This window comes from Stegodyphus dumicola, chromosome 2, assembly GCF_044657685.1.
Source record: "Stegodyphus dumicola isolate Sdum_Otavi_A_Nest chromosome 2, ASM4465768v1".
Lineage (NCBI taxonomy): Eukaryota > Metazoa > Arthropoda > Arachnida > Araneae > Eresidae > Stegodyphus > Stegodyphus dumicola.
In genome coordinates this window covers 15,572,064-15,588,158 of record NC_140769.1, presented here as the reverse complement: position 1 = coordinate 15,588,158, position 16,095 = coordinate 15,572,064, and the positions used below count along the sequence as shown (strand labels likewise).

The window sequence follows — 16,095 nt, the reverse complement described above, 5'->3', positions numbered from 1 at the left end:
CAGGAGCAAAAAAATGTTTCTGCAGAACTTTTTCCCCATTTTTCTTGCTCCTGGGGAAAAAAAATCCATGTAAACATCTAGCTAGGATGCTTTTTTTTTTCGGGGAGGGCTGCTTTTAATTTTACATTTGCAAATCTCTTTGAATGAGAGATATCCTCCCAGTATAAAGATTAAGAGTAAAGCATCATTCAAATAGTTTCCAGTAACGTTATGAACAGTTCTTAAATGAACTTCCTCGTTAAACATATCAGTTCATAAACAAATTTTTGCCTTTTTGATTAAGAAAGGTGAAATATGAATTCCATCCTTCCGGAAAACGACAGACGGGTCTTCCAGATGCTATCTGGAAATACTACCCATTATACTACAATAGCAAGCAATGGGCGATTGGCTCTTCTTTCCCAGTGGAAAACTTCGACTTCGAATGATCACATTCAGAACAGTCAACCAAAGCAGTCAAGGAATGAAAAAGAAAAATCAGAAGTATTTGAAGTACCAGTCCACTTACCTATTTCCTCTTGTCAACAAATGACTCGATGTATTTATATTTCATAAGCAAGGAAATTACATTTTCCCCTTCACTTATAGTGGGTCGCTTGCCACGACTTGTGGCTGAATCTGTCTATTTAATTGCCTCATCATTGAGAATGTTGCCTAAGCTGCATCCCAGCAGACAACCGATATTACACCCGCATAGATAGGAAAAGACAGCACACAATTTAAAAGTAAAACTTACAAAAGAGTAAAATTTCTTCATTTGGCATTGTTTACAGTAACCGAAGCGATTTGTTTGATCGTAAGGACGAGTAGAGTATTTGTTTCTTCTGGTAAGCGGTAAATATGCTAGTTTTATAAGGAAAAGAAAATTATGTTGGTATTTTATATAACATTCATAAACTGGTCTTCAAACTTTTGCAGCATTTTCCAATATTAATTGATTTTTACATTGCTATTGAATGGTTCTTTCATTGCATTTTCACTGTAAGAAGGCACGAAGGAGTACGAAGTAATTGAGCAATGTTAAGGACAGAGGCCTGACCATCGTTCTCTACTATGCTTTCTTAGTAATTCTCATAATCAGGATTCTCATATCAAGGAGTTCCTGCCAACCGTGCCTCTTTAGTACAACTCCTTAGATGCCATTTAACATTCTCATAGTAAAGATGTAGAATTATTAGGGTAATAACGGCAGGAAACATGAAAAATGAGCAATGTCCTCGCTGGGATTCGAACTCCGGAACTTTGAGTTTTGCTAGCCGGACGAGCTTCCAGCTAAATCGAGAAAGCACTCGTGAGGAAGGAGAAATTTTCTTACAAGCAGACTTAGCACTGCCATCACAAAGTCAAAATATCCCATTAACAAAGCGAGCATAAGCAGGCATGTTCCTCCTATGTTTAGAACACTCTTTAGATTTCTCAGAAGTTATAAATATTCCTAAGATAATAATTCTAAATTAATCTGCCGTACATTAGTAATAAATATATGAGACTGAAAAACATGTTTTATAAAAACTTTGCGTTACTAAATTGCAAAATGACAGAATAAGTATGGAAATACAAATTTCGATATTTCCTTGTTTTAAGTTTGTTTTAATTTGTAATTAATCTATCTTGTCTGATATCAGAACAAGCCCACGAAATTCATCGTGGCAAGGAGGCAAGAACGCGCCTGTCGTTGACAAAAGCCTTGGGCACCATACAATTGACAGTAGCACTTTCACCCCCAATTTTGAACGAGTTCACCCCGGAAAGCTGTCCAAAGGGTCTTTCACCTCTCTTCTCCTACCACTAACCTCTCGAGAGGACTTTTGGCTCGCCGCATATTTTGAGTGCCCCCCATGCCGCACAGACACTATACGTTTACAAACATCTATGCCTTCTCCGAGATTCGAACCTGCTTCTTTCGGTACAGCAGTCGGAGTCACTAACCACCATCCCTATTGGACGGCTTACTTTAAGTGTTTTGTATAAGAACTGATTGACAGGCATTAAAACTGATTCTATTGTTTTCCCGATATTAGGCGTGACAGTGGAATATTGTGAAAATTACAAATCGAAGTGTCTGAACCTGCAGTTGGACATCCAGGCCTTCAGTATTCGGTTTCAGCAAAAAGAAGCACCTTGTGTTTCGTCGTCGCGAGTGAGACATCTTTGTAAGTAAACGGTAAATTTGTGACTGAATTTTTTGTAAAATTTGGCAAGCGCCATAACGAAACATCTAAAATATTACATTATGCATACCGTGAAGAAACATTTTATAATGCTTCAGAATCTCAATGATACAAAGCATTTCAGGGTAGAGGCACATATGGGCAAACAGTGAATGGTTACTATTTTGTTACTGTATTGAAAAGCATTGGAGAGTCTATTAAACTTTTCGAAGCAAGAAACAGGAAAAATCGCCTACGCCAACACCAGTCCTCTCGACTACTAGCCGGGTTGGTTTATTTAATTTTCGCAAAGTACGGAAGGCTATCTGCCTAAGGAGAGGGATGCCTTCGTGGAGGACTATCTAAGGGAAACTGGTTCGTATGCACGTTATACATGGGGAAAACCACGGAAACGCCCATGCAACTAGCCCGTTCGCTTGGAATTGAACTCACATCGGAACTACCAGTGTTCAGCGACTTTACCGCTCGGCCACTGTTGGGCGCCGATTTGCAATTAAATGCCGACTGCTAAATGGACTTGTTTCCAATTAAACCACGAAGGTGCTTGATAAGGAAGGTGAAAATTCCTTATATTCTTCCCCACTTAAGTGGGGTGGGAAAGAATATAAAGAATTTTCACCTTGGGCACCATACATTTAACAGTAGCACTTACTGACTGGGCGTGTGGGCGTGGGGTTGCTAAACTGAGGTAGTTACGAATTATTGTCCACCACATTTTAGTTCGAGCACCACTTAGAGAGTATTGACAATTTTTTCGAACATGAAATGTGAGAAAATCAGCTATGCCCTCTGTCGGTTCGAATTCGGGCAACTCGTTTGTCAGCCGGAAATGCTTCTAATTACATCATAAAAATATGCACTAAGGAAAAACAGAATTCCTTACGCCATTGCTATGAGGATTCTTCCTCATAGCAATCATAAGACCGGATTTTCTCTTGTGATATGGTTTTTCTCCAAGAGAATATCCAACTGCATAACATTGCATCATCATTGTCAGCACTACCTGCAATCGATCTGTCAACATTAGAATATCCTGCATATAGGCGTGACTTATTCACTTGTGATTTCTGGACGCTTTGAGCATTAAGAAGACAATTACATCGGAAGTGGAGATGTTTCAGATGAGAAAATGCAAAATAGTATTGTCGTAACGAAAACTGGTAGAATGATAGAAATTAAAAATGCTGTCCCAAAACAGTGAATTTTATATCTTTGAATCGTCGAGGAAAGTGTAATTCAATGTGAAGGACTCAGATTTCAAAAAGAAAAGGAAATACAAAATACATAGATTCAACTGAATCTGAATATGAGATTCAGTCTTAAAATTTTTCAATAATTATGACAATAATCAAAATATAGAGTCATTAGGTTAATTGGAAGCAGAAAAGATTAAAAATATGCAACCGCCTTCGCTGGGGATCGAAGCATGGACCTCTGGAATACCGGCCCAGCGTGCTACCGTTACACCACGAAGGCACGCTAGTGAAGTGGGAGAAATATCTTTTAACCTAAGTAATTATCTTTCTAAAGATGAAAGGTACTAATATGAATGTATAATGACAGCAGTACATTACTGCCCACTTCCGTTACAAAGCATTTTTGCAAAATCCTCTTAGGCGAAGCAAAAGCTAAATTATAATTAAAAATCTACATTGGCTTTTACTGTAGTAAGATCAATAATTAATTGAAATAGCTTTAAGAATGTTAATTAATTAATTATAATATAACGGTTTCATTCATCGCTGTGTTATTTGACATTTTCAAACAGTCTCACGCGCTGGAGATGAAAATGTTCTCTCTCCCGCGAACACTATTGCCATTGCTTACATTTAAATCGTTGAGTTTCAAAAATTCAAAAACTTTTCAAAGTTTTACAAAATTATGAAAATTCTAAATGCAAAATTCGGGCTTCGAAGTGCCATGTTCGGTTGGAGAGCTTGATATCTCTAGGTACCGTCGTTTTGTCACAGTACGAGGAACGTCCATACATACATGCAGATTCTTCATTATTTAATTTCTGAAAATATAAGCGAGGGTGATAATATTTGGTGGCAACAATTTGGAGACTGATACGCCTTTTACAGTGAACTAAATCAAAATCCTATTTCAAGACTAATAGCCCCTTTTGGTATAATAAGTAATGTTAAAGTAAGGTGGATCAATTATTTGATTTTACAATCTAACTTAAACTTTCCACAACAATTAGCAATAAAATTAACAAAATAAATGAATTTATGAAATTAATGAAAAACTTCACTATGCACAAGGTTTTGGGTAAAACCAAGTGCTAAATATTAATAAACATTGATCAGATAAGTGCGTCCATACAAACGATACTGAGTTTTCCTTTCTATATCAAGCCAACTGTATATTCATTTACAAGATAAAATTTTTTTTTGGAAATAAAAGTTAGATAATTTCAAAGTGCAGGGCATGATTTCCGCAGGGCAGGTACCTAGGCTCATCTTGTAGAGTCATTAGGTTAATTGGAAGCAGAAAAGATGAAAAATATGCAACCGCCTTCGCCGGGAATCGAACCACGGACTTTTGGAATACCGGCCCAGCGTGCTACCGTTACAACACGAAGGCACGCTAGTGAAGTGGGACAAATACCTTATATACTCCCCTTTATAAAGGGCGACTAGGGTTTTAGGGGACCTAGTCGCCAAATCCTGGGTGCGGAGAATCATCATCCACAACCCTTTTAGTTCGGGTGCCACTTGTAGAGTCATTAGGTTAATTGGAAGCAGAAAAGATGAAAAATATGCAACCGCCTCCGCCGGGAATCGAACCACGGACCTCTGGAATACCGGCCCAGCGTGGTACCGTTACTCCACGAAGGCACGCTAAAGAAGTGACAGAAATATAATCTTTCAAGGTGATCTTCAAATTCTGCCAAAAAAGCATTTACGTACTATATGTAAACTTTATCTAATTTTTCTATTTTAGATTTAAAAGTGTAAAACTAGAACCAGAATCCACAAAAGAAATTAGAACCAAAATCCACAAAAGATAAACACACAGAAATCCACAAAATTCTGAATCCAGAGAAATCCACATTCACAGAAATCCACAAACAATAAATTAGAACCAGAATCCACAAAAGATAAATTAGAACCAGAATTCACAAAAGGTAAAATTAGAACCAGAATACACAAATAAATAATTTTTCCACATTTGAAAAAAAATTAATTTTTTAATTTTAACTTTTATGTATACGTGTGATTATTGAATTAATAAACAATTTAAGTATATTAAATTCGTCATAACTTTGTAACTTTATTTTATAGCAAAATCAATAAATATTCTTCAGGTTCTATCTTTCATTTCCCCCCCCTCTTTCCTTCAGAGAAAAACAAAATCATGGTTTAAAATGTGTAATTTTATATTTTATGCAATACATGCTAAACTGAAACCATGGGGGGGGGGAAGTATAGAAACTTGATTTTTATTTTTTCTTTTAAAATTAGATGGTTTTTGTAACAGTTTTCTCCTCAGTTTTGTATACCGGGACCTGCTACTGTAAATATCTCTGAAACTTTAAATCATTATATTAAATAACACAGTTGGCGCTTAATTTTTTTGTAAAAAATTAAAATTCCTTTCTCTTAATTCAAAAATTAATTCTTGCAAATTTTTTCAAAAAAATATTCATAGTTTATCCTTAAAATGTTTCTGAAAAGCTCGTTCAAAATCCGAGAAAAAAAATAACCTCATTAAGTGGAATAATAATTTACTTCTTTTTATTTAAAAATAAAAAAAAAGTTTAAATCCAAGTCTTAATTTCTAAAATTAAAAGTGCCGGAACTTTGTGGATGACCGTGTGGCAAGATGGGAAAAAATAAACTAATAACAATTAAAACTTGAGTGCATCGAAATAAATAAAAATTAATACATTAAATTAATGACATATAGTTCATAAAATTTAAACACCGGAATTCATCTTATTTAGGGTTCAAGGTAGAATTAAAATTTTCTTCAATAATACCAGATCTGGTTTCTAATAGGCTATTGGTCAGTTATTTTTTTAAATTATGCACCTCTATTAAAATGACGAGTCATTTGCAAGCGTTCACCAAGGATGTCAAATAACCACCAATTGTTCTATAAAATATAATACCTATCGAAATACTTCTGAACGTGTAAATTAACCAACAAACAATGAATTTCTCAACATGCTAATTCTTTGAATTTGCAACAAGAAGCAGTAAGCTTACCCTAACTGTGCAAATCAGATCAGGAACTCCTTTCCTGATTGAAAGGGTATCCTCGTGGAATCCTAAGAGGACTGGCAGATCATCGGTGGTAGCCACTTTCCTTCCAGCCAGGTGACGTCACATACCCACCCCCGCCGATGTGAATCTAAAATTAAGTTTTTCCTGTCTCGAGTTTCAAGCACTCCGTTCTGTTCTTCTTTGCCAGGTTATGATCACCCTGGAATTTTAAATGAAGGTCTTGTTCCAGATACAGAGAGCTGAATTATGATGTCATCCATCCACAATGTGTGGTACCCCTTTGAAAAATTTAGGATGTCTTTTCTAATCTGATAATTTTAATTGTGTCCTGAATTTTATGAATTTCAAAAAGGATAACCTTAAATTTCTACTTGTATGTAAATGCTATGCTGGAGAGATAAATTTTGAAACTATAGATTTTAGGAGCTTTTTCACAAAAGCGGTGCAACTCAAGAAGCCCTAAAAAGTACAAATACTTTTGTAGAGAGAGATATATATGTTGCTGCAAAGATAATATTTAATTTATTTAAATTACCTTGATTGCTGCAAAGATAATATTATTTATTGAAAGGATAATATTTAATCCTGCGTTGTTGTTGAAAGATAATATTTAATTTATTTAAATTATCTTGATTGCTGCAAAGATAATATTATTTATTGAAAGGATAATATTTAATCCTGCTTGTTGTTGAAAGATAATATTTAATTTAATAAAGTTGTAAAGATATTAGGCTATTTCGAAGCAGGAGACATGAAAAATGAGCAATGCCTCGACGGAACTCGAACCTCGGACCTCTCGAATACGCGCCGATCGTGCTGACCATTATACCACGAAGACATTCTAAAAAGCTGAAAGAAATACCTTATATAGTACCACTTTTAAAGGGCGAGTGGGGATTAGGGGACCCAATCGCCAAATCCTGAGGGGTGGAGAATCATCATCCACCACCCGTTTTTAGTTCGGGTGCCTCTGTAGAGCCATTAGGTTATTTTGAAAGCAGAAGACTTAAAAAATGAGTAATTATCTCGCCGGGACTCGAACCTCGGACCTCTCGAATACGCGCCGAACGTGCTGGCCATTATACCATGAAAGCATGCTAATAAGGTGGGAGAAATACCTTGTAGATTAATGATATGAAGGAAATTATCTCCTAGGCAATTCGAAGCGAAATTTAGAACGCAAATATGGTTTATTGAATTGAAATTTTTAAATAAATACGCTGGAATTGTCAATTAAAATGTAAACGAAAAGACTAAAACAAGAGTATTACTCGTATTTTTGGTCAGCTTAAGTAGTTTCTTATGTGTATAGTCTCAGATTACGTTAACTGCATTTTGAATTTAATTTCATCTTATGTTAATTTAAATAACCGCAAGTGAGAAGGGTTCGTCTATCACACAAGAAGTGTGTTTCTGTTCATTTAAGAATTAAATAAAAAAGTTATTTTAACCTTCTCAAGTTACATTAAGTTGGACTTCTTAAGTTGGACATTTGTTACAGATTAAAGTGATAACTCACTTTTTTGTGTAGTAAGGTCTATGGACACTGACGTAAGCTTCTAGGTACAGCAGAACCCCGCAGTGCTTTTTGTAAATCTCCGTGCTTCCTTCTAGTACTGTGGATATGTTTTAGCAATTCTACAAGAGAATTCACATTATATGGATAGCTGGTTGTTTTATGATGAGTGTCATGTTCTCCTCAATTGTCATATAAATAAATAAAACATGCGTTTCCTCTTTTTATGCTGGCAGAAGAGTAATGAGTATGCACAAAGCCCACTCTGTCCGATAAAAGTAACCGATTGGCGATTTGAAGTTATGATGTTATCGGTCCCTATTTCATCGAAGATGAGTGTGGTAACATAGCAGCAGTAATAGCTAAGAAATATAAAGATAGGTTTTAGACCGATTGCGTGCAGATTTACAATCATTTTGTGGTCTGCGTAGTCTCTATTTAAATCAACAAGTTTTCCAACAAGACGGAGCCACCGCCCTCTAGAGAACAAAGCAATGTTACAAGAACTTTTTCCGGGGCTAACTGACGATTTTTTCCAGGGCGGACTAAACAATTTTTTCCAGGGCTGACTGACTGTCCTTTCCTTTTAAAAGTACAGACCTAACGATACGTGGTGCTTTTACTATGGGAAATGTTGAAAGATTAATACTTCACACTCGTCCCACGAATTGTTGAAGATCTTCGTTACAATATCTAATCAGTAATTTAGGGATATAAACCCTGAGCAGTGTTTCTTTATGTTGTCAGTAATCACGTAACATCATTCTATGTTTTCACATTCATACGTTGTATGGAATGTGTACTTATCCGTAACGAAAGGCATGTAGATAATGTTATGGCTACAAAAAAAAAAAAAAAAAAAAAACTGAAGGATCTATGCTTCGGTTACCTCTTTCCACTCCAACTCTAACATCATGACAGCATTTATTTATGCGTTTACTTATTTTTACATTCGTCAAAACGACTGACAAACATATCCAATGTTTTGGAATTTGATTAGAGTTGATGGCATGAAATATGGCTGGGAAATGAGGCATACTTATATAGCAAGTTCCACAAAAGCGCTGGATTTAATATGCCCCAAAATACTCTAGTATTAGGAAATGAAAAATATTTTTACATACTTACAACAAGCAGATGTTCCGATTTAAGTATGTTAAATTTGAATTGACCTGGCAAGACCGGCAATTCATTTCGCAACTTAGTCGACTTGGAGCCTTCTCGTTGTAGTTGTGTCCAACAGCGAGATTTGATTGTAAAAATTCATTACAAAAATGATGAGTGTTATGCATAGACTGTTAGAAATCTCTCTTCGGGCAATCGGTTTGACGGGACAATGCACCTAACGAAACAACAATTCGAAGACTGGTAAAGAAATTTAAGAACATAGGTTGGAGAGCAGACATTAAATCTTTATGCTCTCGACCCAGCCGGTTTGTTGAAAACATAGCTGTTGTGCATGACAGAGTTATTGAAAGTCCCAAAGAATTCGAACTTATAGGATTAAACCAAAAGAACTTAAGGGTACCGTGGACTTTTAAAATAGCTAAAAAATCAACCAAAATATTGAATTTCCTTTTTTTACTCTAGTAATATTCCATATACCTAATTACATCGTCTGAAAAAAAAATAACGAGTTCAAATATTCTAATTTTCAAAGAAGTTATAAGCATTTAAAATGTGCAAATAACGCAAAATTTGCCCTTTAAATATCGGAGAAAATGTAAAAAAATGCAATGCAGTAGTTATATACTGATGTTATAATTTATATTTTTGCCCAAAAGAAGTTTTTATTTCTAAGAAAAGACTAGAAATGTCAGTTTGTCAACTATTAATGAATTTAACTATGGTTATGTAAATACTATACGCGTAGAGCAGCAGGAAACAAACTCGTTTTCCCTACTTGTTGCAAAAAAGAGGGATCAGCGTTGGAAAAAGCAGAAATAGGACAAATTATTTAAAGTATTAAACGGTAATATAAATGTAAGAAATGAAGGTAAAATATATAGTGCGGGTAAATTTTAAGGTTCATTGGATATCCAATGAATGAGATTTATGCATTATATAATGTATAAATTGTTTCCGCCTATAACTTCGAATCACATAGCAATTTCCGATATGTTTATTTTTGTCGTGTTTAATACTATTATTAGATTAAAAATAGTTAAATGATACGAAAATGCTATCTAATGTTTACAAATTCAGATTTAAATTTGCTCTATTAAAGGTAAGTTTGAAGTTTCTGCCTATAATTTGTGTTTCAGGTTAGAAAACCTGACACGGTATATTATTGCCGCGTTAATTCTTTTATTGATATTGAAAAAAAGCTCTTATATTCCATTAAATTTAAATCATGATGTCATACGTATTAACCTGAAGTGTCAAAAGTTTTTGTTTCCTCGTTTGGCAAGGAAAAAATATGTTTACGAATTGGTTGCTCCTTGGAAAGAATGAATTGATTTCATTCATATTGAAATGTTTTTATATATTTTCTTTTCAAGTGTACATAGAACTTATAAATTTTGCTTTGGCTATAGCCCGCTAGTATGTACATAAGAAATGAATTTTTAGAGACTTTTAAATTAAATTCCGCTTGAAAAGAAAGTAGGATTAATTTAAAGAGGTTTAAAGTCTCAGGAAATTCATTGGAACGACACATATTTTTCGTCACTCATTAATCAACTTGGTTTAAGGCTTCAAAACGCTTTTCCCTTGAGAAGCTCAGTTTGGAGCAAACAAAGGAGATTAATTTTTTATTGTTTTGGTTTTAATATGTACAAATTTACTGTTTTTTTTAATACTTTTTCCTCTTTGAAATGAACATTTTTTATTACAATTTTGTAATTTTCTTTAATTTGCATTTTTACCGGTTGATTTTGTTACACGGAGAAAATAGGTTTAACCTTCAAATATTTACGGCATTTTCTTTTTCGTTCCGATTTTTGAGATTTTTGATTTAATATATATGTAGAGAGAGAGAGACAGAGAGAAATCACTTTTAATTAATACACCGTTTCAAAAAATTTCATGTACTCAATAAAAGCTAATAAAACTTTCCTATTAATGGCGCTGTAGATTTTTATGAATCATGATCGAAACTGTCATTTTCTCGAATCTTAGCAATTTAATACTAGACTGTGAGTCAGAAGAAGCACAAGCAGGCTTCTTTTCAATTTAAAAAAAAAAGTAAAGGGTTCTTGAAAAGCAGTATTTATATCTAAGAATACATCAGTAACAACGAGAGGTCTGCCAAAAGATGACAAGAGCAAGGAGTTCCATAAAAAGAATCAAGGAGGTGCCAAGACTAGCTGTCCGAAAATAATTGGAACAATATTGAAAAGAAAAGAAATGGAAACTGAAAAATAATTGTAGATTTTTTTACATTTAGTAAAAAATTTCACGTTTGCATGATTATCTGAAAAATAAAATGGCATCTTTGTTAATGATATTCGGTTATGCAAATGCGGTTCGAGAAAGCGGTTGGTGATTTCAACTCAACTTTATTTTTGATTTTCCACTATTTATGCTTTATTTTAGAGAGACTTTTATAAATTTGTGTACACTGCTATAAAAAATTACCGTTTTTTTATATGAATGTGAATTCTTATATGATTTTATTCTTATAAAATTGCATCTTATTGCTTGTACACACAGTCAAAAAAAGAAGGCGGGACAGTTCTCTAGCCCCTGTTCTGCATGCCTGATGGACGAAATTTAACTTGCGTTTTTTTATGTCTGAAAAGCGAGACATAGAATATATATTAGATTTATATATAGAATTGTTTCAACATAGGCATTTTGACACAAAAATCTGACTTTTCCTGAAATGACGAATCAATTTTTTTCCATACACCTATCCTACGCCTCAAGTTTCGTAAAAACCGTCGGAGTATTTTTAAAAAATTAGGCTTCGGCTTATTCAATTATGGCAAAGCACACGAGGGCTATCTGCCTAAAGGGAGGGATGCCTTCGTGGAGGACTTTCTAAGGGGAACTGGCTCGTATACACGTTACACATGGGGAAAACTATGAAAACGCCCATGCAGCCAGCCCGTTCGCGGGATTCGAGCCTCGGACCGAACTACCAGTGATCAGCGTCTTTACCGCTCGCTCGGCTGGTAGGCTTAAAAAATTAGGTCTTAAAATTTTAGCTTCTCAGTGTTAATTGATTTGGTACATATTGCTACGAATTTTGTACTTAGGTAGGTAATTTTAGTAGAATTATAAGTAAAATTCTTGCATTTTTTCTGTGCAATGTAGCGCGAAACACATTTTAAGAGAAAGCTCTGAAAAAGTAAGAATAAAGCAGTTAACGTTAAGTAAACGAGTATCTCAGTAATTTGGCGAGAAATTGCAAAAAATCGCCAAATTTGGCGACATTTTGGTTTTGACCCTATATTACTTTAATATCTATTGAAATTGAATAAATGTAATTGACCGCTATGCTAGCTATAACCGTAATCCCACTTCTGATAATAAGAAGTTCGTATTAGATTGAATACGCAAGTCCGATAATAGGTTAATAAAATTTATTTTTTATCAAAAGAAATATTTCAAAACTCTGGAATTTTCCACAGAAATATTTTAGTAACCAGATGTAGTCAGAAAATATCTGCATGCTTAATGTAGGTTTTCATGTAATTAAATATATTCTTGTGTATCATACTACTTCTTCGTTTTAGAAGTTCCCGAAGTAACGTCGGGTAGACGTTCTTTATTGTGTTATTTTTCAGAGGAGCATCTGAGTCCAGTTGCTTAGTTATTGTTGTTGCGAGTTGTAGCTCCGCGTAAACTGAGATAAATCCGAGTTAGCTTTCTCTTTAGATGCGCTCTGCATTACGTTGTGTTTAAAGTTGTTAGTAGTTTGAAGTTTAACTACTGATTATACTGTGAACACTTGTACGAACATTTATGTGAAAAAATCCAGAACTCCGAAATATTTCGTTTGATAAAAATAAATTTTATTAGCCTGTTATCGGACTTGTGCATTGAATCCAATACAAACCCCTACGCCCACAACACATTTTGGAGTTAGAAGTGGGATTACAGTTACAGCTAACATAAAGGTCAATTACATTTATTCAGTTTCAATACATACGAGGGTTGGAACTTTAATAGTGGCAACTATTTATTTACAAGAATACGAAAGTGATTCATGTCACCATGTTTTACAGTCCTTCAGTATAGTCGCCAGCATTGTGTACAACCTGTTTTCAATGATGTGGAAGTCGCAGAATACCTGTAGCAGCGCCTGTTTTGTTGATAGTTTGAATGGACCGGTCTACTGCCGCAAGAATCTCAGGAACAGTTTGGAAGCGAGTGCCACGAAGTGGTTCCTTCATCTTAGGAATTAAGTCATAGTCACAAGGGCTTAGATCTGGGGAGTATGGTGGATGGTAAAGCACTTCCCAGCCCCATCGCTTGAACAAATCAGTCACAGCTTGCGCTGCGTGCGGCCGAGCATTGTCATGCAAAATAAGAGGAGCATTCTGCAGAAAGGGTCGCCGTTTTTTTCTCAAAGCTGGTCGGAGATTGTGCTCAAAATGAGCAGTAATACTGCGCAGTGACGGTCTGCTGTGGGGGGGGGAACGGTATGCGTTAGGATGACACCATCACAGTCGTACACGAGAATCACCATAACTTTCACATTGCTGGGGTTCTGACGAAATTTCGAACGTCGTGGTGAGTGATGACGCCATTCGTTTGATTGGCGTTTCAGTTCTGGCTGGTACGATCGGGCCCAAGTCTCATCCAGCGTAATGATACGGCGTAAAAAAGCATCTCCTTCGCGTTCATAGCAATCCAGGTGGGTTCGGGCAGCATTGTATTGTAGCCATTTCTGCATTTCCGTCAATTGATGTGGAACCCATCGTGAAGGAATTTTTCTCATAGACAGGCGTTTCTTCAGAATGTGCAGCACAGTCGTATGCGATAATCCTGTTTGTCCTGCCAGCCGACGAATTGTTTGGCGGCGATCACTGTCCATTAGTGCGGCAACAGCTTGCACGTCTGCATCGCTGACACTCGGACGACCTGGCCGCAGCATGTCTGCCACGTTTTGGCGTCCTTCATTGAATGCTTTCGCCCATCTTGCTGGTTCTGTAAGGCAATGCAGATTTCCCGCAAGCATTTTGAAGCCCTTGATGACACTGTCGTGCTGTACGACCTCTGGCACATTCAAATTTTATCCAACATCGTTGTTCTTGTTTTGAAAACATCCTGACAACACTTACTTTAGACCGCGAGCTAATACAAGGATTCGTTCTTCGCGTCATTCCGCATGCGCGTGACGTAGGCAGGACGAGTCTTTTTGCTGAGAGGTAAGGTAGGTATGTAGTTTACGCGTGGTATACACAATATTCTTTGGTTTTGTTGCGTAGCGTTTTTTCAGCTGTGTTGCCACTATTAAAGTTCCAACCCTCGTATATTACTGTGATACAAGGACCGGACCATAATATTGCCAAATTTGGCGACTTTTGGCGATTTATCACCAAATTACCGATATAGATATTTATTCAATGTTAAATGCACTTGCTCCTGTATTATTACTTTTCCTGCATAGCTTTGTCTCGCATTGTTACTTTACACAGAAACAAATACAACAGTTTCACTTATAATTCTATTAAAATTACCTATCCAAGTACAAAATTTGTAACAATATTTATTAATATCTCTTTTTTTATTAAACTTAATTGATTCCTTCTTTCAGAATTCGAAATTTGGGTATCAGAATTCAAAATTGATGAAATTCGCACATTTCTTATAATTTCTTTTTAAAATCTGTATTTAAAATTTTTTTTAATATTTCCAAAATAATCTTGAATTATAACCTATAAAATTTTTATCATCATATTAAAAGTAGATGTATTTCTAGACGTAAGTTCATGGAAAAATATTTTATTTTCTTAATGCCCATGGGAATGTTTATAGGTAAAATAATTTTGAATGCTTTACATAATTATTGTAAAGTGAGAAATAGAGAAATTCATTTCGCTTTTGCAAATCCAGAATAGCAAACATTTCAGGAAAACAAATTGGCAATTCCGGACACTAAAGGATTACTACTACGTCCTCTAAATAATCTAAATAAGTTTTTATTCATTATTTGTTTTATTCATGTTGTCGGTTTAATTTTATTTCAGTTTAAATTCAGTCTAATTTTAATTTTATTCTTTATTTATTAAGTCTAAATTTATTCTTCTACTTGATTTGACATTGGATTTACCTTGCGTCGAGGAGGGCTTCAAAATTTTCGGATGAACTATTTTTAATTAAAAAAACTTTAGAACAGTTGATCAGCTAATTTTAATTACAAAAACGCAAGGGATTTCAGTGGAAGAGGATTGTAACTGAGTTTGATGGAGCCTTCTCTTGATAACGTTACATCAAGTTTATGGTGTATTTAATTATGGCAAAGCACACTAGGGCTATCTGCCTAATAATAATAGTTTAGACTTCCCTGCCCCGTGAACTCAATTACACTACAGGTCTACTCCCCCTTTGGGCACGTCGTGGAGGTTCAACCTCCACTATTACCCTCCAAGGGAGCAGCGCACCACCTGGATAAGACAACAGGCAGCACCGGTCGTCTAATGCTCCTACCAGTCGCTTGGGCGAGCCCGTCGCAGCGGGACATTACCCAGCGAACCCGGGGCATAACCCCCGGGCTACTAGTACCACGCCGCGCTAGGACGTGCCAGACTCCGAGGCCGGCCAATAAGTGACCTTTCCCAGAGCCTTCAGAACCACCAAGTTCATAAATTTTATACCCCCGTGGCCGAGAGTGCCTACTTACAGATCCTAGCCAGTAGCTTCGCAGAGTTCTCTACGTCGACCCCCCGGGGGGGAAGGGATGCCTTCGTGGAGGACTTTCTAAGGGAACTGGCTCGTATACACATTACACATGGGAAAACTACGAAAACAACCATGCAGCCAGCCCGTTCCCTTGGAATCGAACTCACATCAGAATTACCAGTGTTCAGCGACTTTACCGCTCGGCCACTGGTGGGCTTTACATCAGGTTTAAATGAGTTCCTCTTCTTCATTTATTTTTCTGGTTTTGGGGATATATTCTCAGGGTTTTTTTTTTTTTTTAATTTTTAGGTTTTTAATTCCACATTTCTTTAATTTTGTATATTTATATTTATAGCATATTTTGAAATTTATTGGTATT

The 16,095-nt window shown here is 35.8% G+C and overlaps 1 protein-coding gene across 1 annotated transcript in view; it reads right to left on the bottom strand.

Moving 5' to 3' along the window:
- LOC118198360 (uncharacterized) overlaps positions 1 to 6,542 on the bottom strand; it is a 70,673-nt gene extending 64,131 nt beyond the window's left edge. The window contains exon 1 of the mRNA XM_035370019.2: positions 6,389 to 6,542. The gene's annotated coding sequence lies outside the window, so the exon portion shown is untranslated. The remainder of the gene's footprint in view (positions 1 to 6,388) is intronic.
- Between the last annotated feature and the right edge of the window lie 9,553 nt (positions 6,543 to 16,095).